This window comes from Micrasema longulum, unplaced genomic scaffold, assembly GCF_059751315.1.
Source record: "Micrasema longulum isolate JH-2025_06_02 unplaced genomic scaffold, ASM5975131v1 h1tg000906l, whole genome shotgun sequence".
Lineage (NCBI taxonomy): Eukaryota > Metazoa > Arthropoda > Insecta > Trichoptera > Brachycentridae > Micrasema > Micrasema longulum.
Window position 1 is genome coordinate 33,769 of NW_028278097.1, and position 11,256 is coordinate 45,024.

The window sequence follows — 11,256 nt, forward strand, 5'->3', positions numbered from 1 at the left end:
TTTCAAAAAATAGAAGTTACATTACGACAAGTTTTGCAGCTACTGAACGCATGGATGGTTGGAATTCTACACCCCATTTACTAAATTTATATACTTGATAGTTGATAACATTTACCTATTGAAGCTAGATTACTAATCGTCTTACAGCTACAAAGTGCACGGACGAGTGAAACTGAAGCAACGTAAAATTATCAATAAATTCACAAAAATATGCATTGAGCATAATAGTAAATTTGTAAAGTGTTCATGTTTAAAAGTCTAAACAGATAAAGCACCGTTTCAACATCTGCAAACCCCCGTTGGTCTAAAAAATATATTAAAACCAACTGAATGTTTTTAAATATTTGTATATAACCACTTACCGACCTATTAAAATGTATGGCGTGTTGGTTTTAAATTTTTGTGCAACAACTATGGTAAAGGTTTATAGAATGTTTTGCATGTTGGTTAAATTGGTGTCCTGGCGAAGAAACGGGTACGACTTGAAATCTAGTCTACATTTAGTTACATTTGGTAAAATATTTGACCACAAAGTTAGTGATCTAAATATTAATAATTATAATATCTAGTGCATTTTTTTCTAATTAAACTCACAATTTCATGTAGTGATATTTCAACAAGTGCGTATCCAGATAATTGTATTGAACATCTGTAAAATAAACTTTTTTATTCATCATCCTAAACTATTCTGGAAATCAATTTAATCTTTAAATATCAACAAATGATGAAGAAGTTCAGTCCTTTTTTTGTTAATAGACTATCATTCTCAGCCAAAAAAATTTTTCTTTGTGTATCGTTGTACGAGTATCATCGCTACGATTTTTGTAATTTTTTTAATGTTACAAAGTTTAATATTTGAGTTTTTTTTACTGACATTTTTTGGTAGAACTGTACTACGTACGTATTTTTATTATTATAAGTAACAACGTTTTGTAATTTTTGTTTAATAAAATACATCATTTAACTAAGTCTGAAGGCAATCGTATTTAAATATCTATAGTTCATTATTTTCTTTCATGTTCACTATTCATTAGCACTCAATATAAATCATTGAAATAAAGGACAGATTTTCAAATATTTTAAAACGGTTTTAGCGCGTTTTTGTCAGTTTTTTTTTCCAGATATTTTAGGTATTTGATGCGTCTTGATACTAGCTTTAAAAATTTCATTTCTACTTAAATAAATATTTAAAAAACAAATCGCCATGTGGGGCGAATATCGCGTTTTGAAAAAACGATCCATTGTTACTCCGCGCGTGAAGTCACTATTTCTCTTCTAGTTATCCTGATTGGTAAGTTGGCCTCCGAAAAAACGGAAATCTATCTCAACCATCGTTTCAAGTAGTTCAATTTTTATTAAAATCTTTTTGTTTTACGTTTTAGAGAAACATTGCCATACAATTAGGTAAATGCTCTAATTTTTTCCGCACGTAAGAAAACATTTTTTTATACGATTTCCCGTAGCGCTTAACTTTCATTTTTATTTCACTAGTGCGAAATTTCACCTCTCAATTTATGCTTATCTCAGGCTTACGTAATGTACATATCTCGACATTTATGCATCTTTCGGCTATAGTTTTATCACACATTCGCCTGAGAGATCGCATTTCAACAGCATTCAACCTGCTTTTATCCCTGTTTTTTCAAGTCCATGCTTTGCTCCCATACATCAGGGTCGGCACCAGGACTTCATTGTGAATGCTAATTTTGTCTCTTGCGGCAAATATTTATTTGCCACGGTTGATTTAAGTACACCGTTCACTCTGTTCCCGGCACTCACCCTCCTTTCAATATCTTTCTCAGTCACTCTATCCCTAGTAAACATATTTTCCATTTAAATGTTATTATTAATAAGATTTGTTCATTTAATGTAATATATTGTTTTTTTTTTCAGTCAATAACTTTTTAGCTTAATCATCAAAAACGTTTGCATAAATAAAATAAAAAAACACATTAAGCCTATCAAAAAAGGATTACGAGAAGAATTCTGACCATGACAGATCACAACAGGAAATGACATTGCTAAAGAATTTTCATCAGCCGTAAATCGTTCTTTTTTGGCTGACATCCCCAAAGAAAAAGATTTATCATTTCATTATTTAACAAAACGATTAAAATACGCCATTAAAAAAAAGAACCTTTTCCTTTTGAAAGAATGAATATTTATTATTGATTTGATAACTGTTCAGAATTACTAGAATTTCTAAATAAATAAACCAGTCGCAGCCGCGTGATATCCGACAGATAAGGACCCATTTCACATGTAACATCCAAATCCAAACGGCACAGTAAAATAAGAGTGCCTTGAAATTTACAAAAAAAAAATATTTATCTAAAAATTAGTCGGCGGCTACTAATCTGCACTAGAAAATCGAGTGGAGATTTGTCGACTTAATCGTGTTCTGGTTACAGCGTTTGCTTGGCATTTAATAAATAAATACATTAAAAAAGAATTATTATGTCGGCATCGTGGAGTAATAGTCAGCGAATTTGCCTACCATGTAAGAGGTATTATATGATATATATACAGGGTGTTTATTAAGCCCTATCACATCCGAAACTACGATGATCAGTATGAGCAAGAAGACATATTGGCACATTAACATATTTTTTAGAACGAATAAAATTTAAAAAATAAAATATCAAAAAAAGGAAATGGTTGCTTACTTCTACAGGGAAGAAACGAGGAGGGGGAGGGGGGAATCTGATACTGCGCCGCGCTCCCCTCACTTTTCTCCTGCAGAAATAAGCAACCATTAGTTTTTTCAAATATTTTATCGTAAAAAATTTTCTTTGTTCTAAATATTTTTTTAAATTTGCTAATGTCTTCTTGCCCATGCTGATCATTATGGTTTCGGATGTGACAGAGTTTAAAAAACACCCTGTATATATATTATTATACACTAGAATATTTCATAGTCCCTGGACTGGTACCTGAAGCGTAAGACTGATCACTTTACCCTTATTTAGCAAAATTGATCGAGATATGCTGTGATTGGTGTACCAATCCAGTGCCTTATACACCATTAGGAGCAGAAAGGGAATGATGATGATGACGATGATGATGAAATATTAAATAATCCACCCTACGTTATTTTATCATGCTATATGGATTTTTGCCATGGCGTGAAATGGGTTAATCCTGTGGTTTATTTATTTTTATTTATTTAAATATTCAAATACCTACAAATAATAAGTAATTTGGTGGACTTATTGCTAAAAACAATATATTCCACTTAACCACAAAACAGACTGGTCCAAAGGAAAGTTGGTCAAAAAATTTTACTTTATAACGAAAATGTGTATCAAAAGATACAGAATGAAAAAAAAACCTAATTAATTAAAAATAACAGTTGTTTTTTCACGGGGAAATAAAGCTTGCAAATATTAACTTTGAAAAAATAATGGTATACATATTAAAGGTTGAGGAATGTGGAATCAGCTAATGAGTTTCAAAGGAGAGAGAAAGAGGAACGAAGGAAGGAAAAAATATAAAAAAGGTATTTTAAAAAACAATAAAATGCAGGGAGTTCATGTTTCCAAAGATATATAGTAATGATTTACACGTGGAAAACAGTCCAGTCTCCGTGAATGTACTCTAGTCACTAGTGGCCATGCTACTCGTTACTTTACCACTCGTACCTTGCCATACACTACCCTATAACTCGCTACCCCGGTTGATGCATTCTGATTGGCTCAAGTCAGCGAGGGTGACAGAATTGCTGATCAAACTGGTTGATTATTAATCAAAGTTTTTTTTCCATTTCACAGCACAATGATGACGTGGATATTCAAAAGTGTTATTTTTTTATTTTTCAATTCGTTTTTCGCTACACGCACATACACAGTGGCTACTGTCTATAGTGTCTGTGTGATGTTTAGTATCCTAAAAATGTGACATATTTAAATCTCATCCAACGTGAGTTTAAAAAAAACTTCTTCAAAGCACTGAATATTTTATTACATTGACCGGTCTTAGGTCAACAGACTCATCAGAATAAAAAATATAACCAGCCGAAAACAATAATACTAAAAAAAATGTTTAATAAACTTAGAAATTACAGTGCGCGAATCATAAGAGGCAATTTTTTAGCAAGGCTTTTATTTGCTTTTTATATATCTTGATAATTTTATGTTTTTTTCATTGTGTATTTTTGTATGATTTAATTTAGTACGTACTATTATTTGGCATATGATTTATTGCTCCTATTTCTTATATTTCTTACTATAGTATTGAGTGAGTTTCTAGAAAACATATTTCAATTATCATTTCAATTGTGTGTTTATATATGTATTCTTTTTCTGTTGATTTCAATGATACTCTTATTTTGTTTTTTTAATACTACTATATTTTACTATTATTTTGTTGATTTTTAATATTTATTTGTATAATTTATATTTTAAAAAATATTTCTGATTATCTTTTTTGCATTGTATTCTTTGTAATTTTATTATTTATTAGATTTACCTTTTTTTCTAGATTGTTATTCTATGTCATTATAATTTGATCTAATTTATTTTATAATGTATTTTTATTGTTATTTATTGTGGCTTGACACGGACATAGCCTAAAAAGCCTTAATAAGTTCATTAATATTTATACTAATGTAATTTTGAATGAATAAATAAATAAATTGAAATGCACAATGAAACTCAAATAACATAAACAATAACGACGGGCTGAAATTAAACTAAATACGGTTTCCAGAACTACACGCTACAAAAATAACACGGAATGTGCTTTATGCCGACTGCGACATGGTACAAATTAATACTATGAAAACACGTATTATTTAAACAAAACACTCAGTTTACCCTGAAGATGGCTTTCTGCAATGGTAGCCGAAACGTCGGTACAAATCCAATTTACACTGGATCATCCAAAAAATATACATATAGTTATCAGTGTCCAAGAAATCCTTCACGCCAATTAAATTTTCATTACCAATTTTTATATTTTTTTAATAGAATAAACACATTAGTTTAATTGCACAATGAATTATAAAAACTCGTAGTACATTTTTTCTCTCTTTCTACTCGGTATTTTGCTATGTTTTTTTTTTTTTTTTTTCTTTCTTTAAATATGCTTTTTGCTATACAGCATCCCTTATTTTTTTTTTATTATGACTTTAAATATGTTTCTTACTATGTATTCTGTTTTTATTTCGCATTTTACTGAGTTTCAAAATATTTTTATAGACATATTTATATATTTTAATGGTTATTTACTATGTTTTCACTGCATTTATTACTTTGTTTTTGTAAATTTTTTTTTGCTACGTTGTTTTGCTACATTTTTACTATGTTTTTACTACATTTTTATTGTGTTTTTACTACATTTTTACTATGTTTTTACTACAATTTTTATTACATTTTACTATGTTTTTACAACATTTTTTACCATGTTTTTACTACATTTTTTACTTTGTTTTTCACTTTGTCCTGTATCTTTATAACTGTTTCTATAAATTGATTACTGTTTTTTTATATTTTTTTGACTGTCTTAGAACGGGGTAAATAATCCTAGTTAGATAGTCAAAGCAACTTTACATAAATTATAATTTTGTGTATGTAATATAATGATAATAAATAATAAAAAATAATAATAAAATAATATTTTACGCAATCAAATTAAGATCTTTTTATTTCATAATCGAAATTACGATTGCGAAAATGTAACGAAAGAACACTAATTTGTTTAAAAAACGATTTTTAACTAACAATACTTTTAAAAATATCATTTTCTTACATTTTTTTTCTAATCGTGCAGTTGTTTTTTTGATAAAAAAACCAAGCTTTTTAACGCAATGGTCACGTTTTAAAATATTGTTTACAATTTTTTTATTTTCACTCTCACTCGTTTAATCATTCATATTGTTTATCACCGCTGTAAAATTGTTGGTAAGTATATTAATTTTATGGTCCCTAAATTTTTTTTTTAATTATACGTCCTTATAAAATTAAGTTCATTTTCCATCGAATTTTGAATTTTAATATATATTTTATTTTTAATATTCTGGCAAAGCATTTTTTTTTCACATTTCACACAGCGATTAATGGAAAGATCCATGTATGGTATAGGCCTAAGACACAGAAGGGGAAATGAGGAAACTGGGAACAGAACCAGAATAGCGGATATCATGGATCGCGTAGCAAGACTGAAGTGGCCATGGGTAGGACATGATGCGAGATAAAACCCTACAAGACAGACACCTCAAATTTTAAGATGAAGACCTTGGGTGAAAAAACGAGGCGTCGGAAGACCTCAACAAAGATGTTCCGGCTATATAGCCGCTGTGGGGGGTAAATAATTGGCTGCAAGCAGCAACCGGCTGAAAGAAATGAAAGGATACGGAAGTAGCCTATATCCAGCAGTGGAGGATAGAAGGCTGAAGAAGAAAAAGAAAGCATATTTTATTTTCTTGGTATTTTATTATTAAGAATTTGTTTTACAAACACTGAGTAGTAAACAGTCTTGAAGAATAATTATGCTGCTACCAATTTTATTCATAAAACTTCTTCTTTATGTGCCATATCAGGTCTCCTCGACGTTGGCGATCACTCTAGAGTAGGTATTTCGTTCCTGCGCCAACTGGAACAGCGCCTCAACCCCGCGCACTTTCGTCCAGTCGCGGATGTTTCTCAGCCAGGACATCTGTCGCCTTCCAACTCCACGCTTTCCCTCGATCTTTCCCATCATAATCAGCTGTAGAAGCGCATTTACTTCTGCGCATGATATGGCCCAGATAAGTGAGTTTTCTCTGTTTTATTGAGAACAGTAGTTATTTTTCGGCATTAGCTCGTCTCAACACCTCCACGTTGGTCTAAATCTGTCCACGGAATTCTCAGCATTCTTCGGTGAAGCCACATTTCAAAAGCCTTTAATCGGTTCATGGAGATCACCTTTAGAGTCCATGTTTCAACTCCGTATAGCAGTATTGACCACACATAGCACTTGACCATCTTCTGTCTCAGTTTTAAATTAAGACTTTCACTGCAGAAGAATGATTTCATGCCATTGAATGCTGATCGTGCTATTTCTATTCTGCATCTAATTTTCCTATACGGATCCAGATTAGAAGAACCACTTAACTATTCAATACAAATCCTGGGCCCCTGGGAAGTTCAAAAAGTTATCTTCAATTCAAGTCTTAAAAGTGAAAGCAAATTTTCTGTAAAAAAAATTATACATGAACATTTACAAAATAAAAATACGTGTTTAATTACAGGTTATAGACAAAGATACTATAAATATACACATTTTTGTCCAGAAAATTCTATTTTACCTATTTTTGTGGAAATTTTGTATTTACTTGTAATATTTCAATTTTTTTTAAAATGTAAAAATTATAATTAAAGATAACTTTATTAACTTCTTATTGTAGTCGGGCCCAGGTTGTTTATTTACTTGTTACGTACAGTAAAAAATAAAACAATTTACAAGATAAAAAAATGGTTTTGCGGCAAAACTATTTTCTTCTTCGACCACGTGTTTTTCTCTGCCAAATATATTTTTTTATTTTTAGAATTGAAAATGAATTTTTATCGCAAATATTCTCACAAGAAACATTGTTTTTTCATGCCTGAATGATATAGTTATTCCAATGTAAATTCGAATGAAAGTATTTCGTTTACTCAAAATCTCATACAAATAAAAAAATTACTGAATAAAATAAAATCATTTAATTTTAAAACGACTCCGACTTTAATGCATAAAACAACACTTTTATACGTATTTAAAAGCTCGTATCATGGTTTTTATTTTTCAAGTTGCCCGCTATGAACGTATGTATTTGCTGGGAGCTGTGGGCGTGGAAAAGAAAGCGATCTGTCAGGTGTTCTTTGTTGCTTAATGTTTTACAGCGCCCTATTGAATTGAATTAAATTGCCAATACCATAATTTATAAGAAACTGCACCCCCAGATCTTTTGTTGATAAAAAGAAATATAAATTTTTGGAAGTGGCTACTTTTTTAGAATCATGCAAAATCTTACTTACTCCAAAAGATTTTGAAATACCGTGTGGCTCTTTATACCAGATCTTAAAAAAAAAATCAATGTCGGTGTCTTCAATATACTATTGAGAAATCCTATTATTCAATAAATACTTCCAATTTAACGACACATGTCTTTTTTTCTTCAATAACATGCTTAAAATTCAATAAATAAAGAAAAAAAATTTTTTTTCAAAGTTGATGTTTATGCCGAAAAAAATTTCAGATAACAGTAGTGAAATCAATAAAAAAAACAAAAAAAATATATATCTCAAAAACGGTTCACAATTCATTAAACACATTTCCCTTTTTTACAGCCCTAGTGGTGTTCTACCCCCTACATTTTGTTTTACGTCAAGTATTTGGCCACCTGATTGAAAAACATGATGTTTTACGTAATTAAGAATGAGGCATGTAGAATTACATAAAAAGTTTCTTATTTGCTTACTACATTTACTTTTTTTTTTACGAATTATATTAATATCGTATTGTCTCGAAGTCTCGAAAAGTCTTGAAACATTGACAATCGAATGCGGCATCGTAACTTCAGCTGTCTTATTTATTTATTTATTGTGGATAACTTATATAGCGCCATTTTCGTAATAAAATACCTCAAGGGTGCTTTACATGGTGATTCTATTGTTAAGTTAAGCAAAATCAGTGTGTCCTTTAATTCTACTATGCCTTATATTATAAACATAATATAATGTATGTATTATTATGTCTTAATAGTGTATTATGTTAACTATGTAACTTTATTTTTAAATTAAAAAAAAATTTTTTTTTTTAATTTTTATATTTGATAAAATGTTAATTATGTTTAATGTGTAACTTTTTCTTATTATATAGTATGTATAATGTAAAAGCCCCATGGGCGTCAACAAAAAGAAAATAAAAATAAATAAAACGCTCGGTATTCATGTTTGAATGACGAGTAGGTATTTTTGTTGTATTTTAACTTAAAATTTACAACACAGATCAATGTAATGATGATGGCGTATCAGCAAATGTGCAACAAATATAACTGTACTTATTTGCTACCCATTATCAAATTACGTTTCACTAGAAACATGATTTCAAAATTATTTTTTCGCTCGTCAATGTCAAAATACGTATATGTATTATACAATATTTTATAAATCCATTTAATGAATATGAAATATTTCTAATAACATGTAGATGTGTGTTATATCAAAGGCAAATCATAATTATCGATGTTACAGTGTCTCAGTAAAACAGTTTCATTTCTTTTTTCCATAATATTCCATAGGTAAAATATTCAACGGAAAAAATCTGACAAGAAAAAATAATGGTTTACGTATGACAGAGAAGCCATAGATAAATAGGGATTTGTTGGTGTTGCCGCTTTCTCGCCAAATTGTTGGAGGTTTTTCAAGAATAGCATTATGACAAAGCAATCGAGATACCCAATCGATTATTGTCGAGTGGGTGACAAAATGTCACATCTTTCCAGCATAAGGCTCCTGGTCTCCAAGTTTCGTCTCAGTCTCAAGACTCAAATTTGTGTCCAGGCTGGAAGCCCTCATGATCAGTTATATATTAACAGATTGGAGGTGATACAATTTATCAGAGGAAAAAGAAGACAAAATAACAAGTGCTTTTTTATTATGAATACTTAAAACACCAAAATCAATATTATTAATTATTTATTAGCATTGAATATTTTTGGCACGTTTTTTGCTTTGGGTATTTATTGTTATTATATAAAACTGAAAAGGTACTTGGTTCAAGTACCCTTGACTCCTTAAATTCTGTAGGTATCCCACGGTTAGCGATCCCACGGGTCTTTTGTTTCATTACCTTTCAAGTTTCACTCATTCCTTCAATTGGTTACGAAGGGTGGGTGACGTCACCTTAGGCAGTTTTACATTATTTAAAAAGGCTTCATAAATAATATTTTATCATTTTTGCGTACCTATATTATGATTTGTTATTTTATTCCTTTTATTTCTCATTTCTATTTATTAGTAGGGAGACCACAAAGGAGATGGACTGACTACGTCATCGAACTCGTGGCCATTAATGGAAACAGTGTCCAGGACATAAGAACATGGAAAAATTTGAAAGAGGCCTATATCCAGCAGTGGAGAGAAACGGGCTGATAAGAAGAAAAAGAAGATTCTTTTGATCAGTCTGTTTTTTGGTTGGCTGAAAGATATTGCTTCTAATAATAAGTCCACTAAAGTACTTATTTTTTTCAACTTGAAGATTTTTATAAATAAATAAATATTGATGTTAAACTTTGCCATACAATCAACAGATATCACCTAAGATGATATTTCAAATAATTTAGTAGAGTACAATTTAACCGAAAATTGAGATGTGAAAAAACGTGGAAAGATAAATGTGTCACCGTGTGTTAAGTAGTAACTTAAATCAGCAAAAGACAAATCATTAGCCTTATTTTTCACATTCCCTATTAATTCCTTCATCTCGGTTGAAATGTCTAATTATGTGATTAACTTCGTTTTTGTTGAAATATCAGTCTATTTAGGTAAATGTTTTATAGCCGCATCATTAAATTACAACGTCATTGTTTTCAAAAATATATATTGCTCCATATAAATTTGGAAAATACTTAAATTCTCCATAGTAAACCAACACGCATGACAATGGTATATTCAAACCAAGCATCTAGAGAGAATAAAAGAATGCTTCAAGCGCATATGAAATGTACCTTATATATTTTTTATTAACATTAATATAATTATTTACACTTTTAGCATTAAAAAAAATTATTTATTACAATAAATAAAATCTCACCAAGCCACTTTTTGTATGTAACCCTTGGGCAGATTGATGAATGTTACATGGTGTGCAACGTGATCACTTGACCCAGCTGACGACAGATCACAAGCTCTGTAAATTCCGAGACTTTAAACAATCAACAACCTCACCTCTTTTGAAATAATATCAAGGAATTGGAGACTCCTGCGAGACATTGTATTAATTGATTTGTTATAAGTTCACACAAAAAGCTTCGTGTTGTTCAGGTTGTGATATGGAATTAATAGTAATTGGAGTTTCTCCATTCCGGGGTTTTTTTCAATTCCGGAAACAAAAAACAAAATTTTCAGGTTTTTCCGGAAATCGGGAATTTACGAATAATACATTATTTCCCTTATAAGGGGCGCCGCAGACGGCCAATTGTACGAGTGGGTAAAATAAAATAAAAACCCAACGTTTTACTTCTTTTTTTTTGATCACTAAAAAAACCTCGGCCTCGTGGTCAGCGCATTAGCC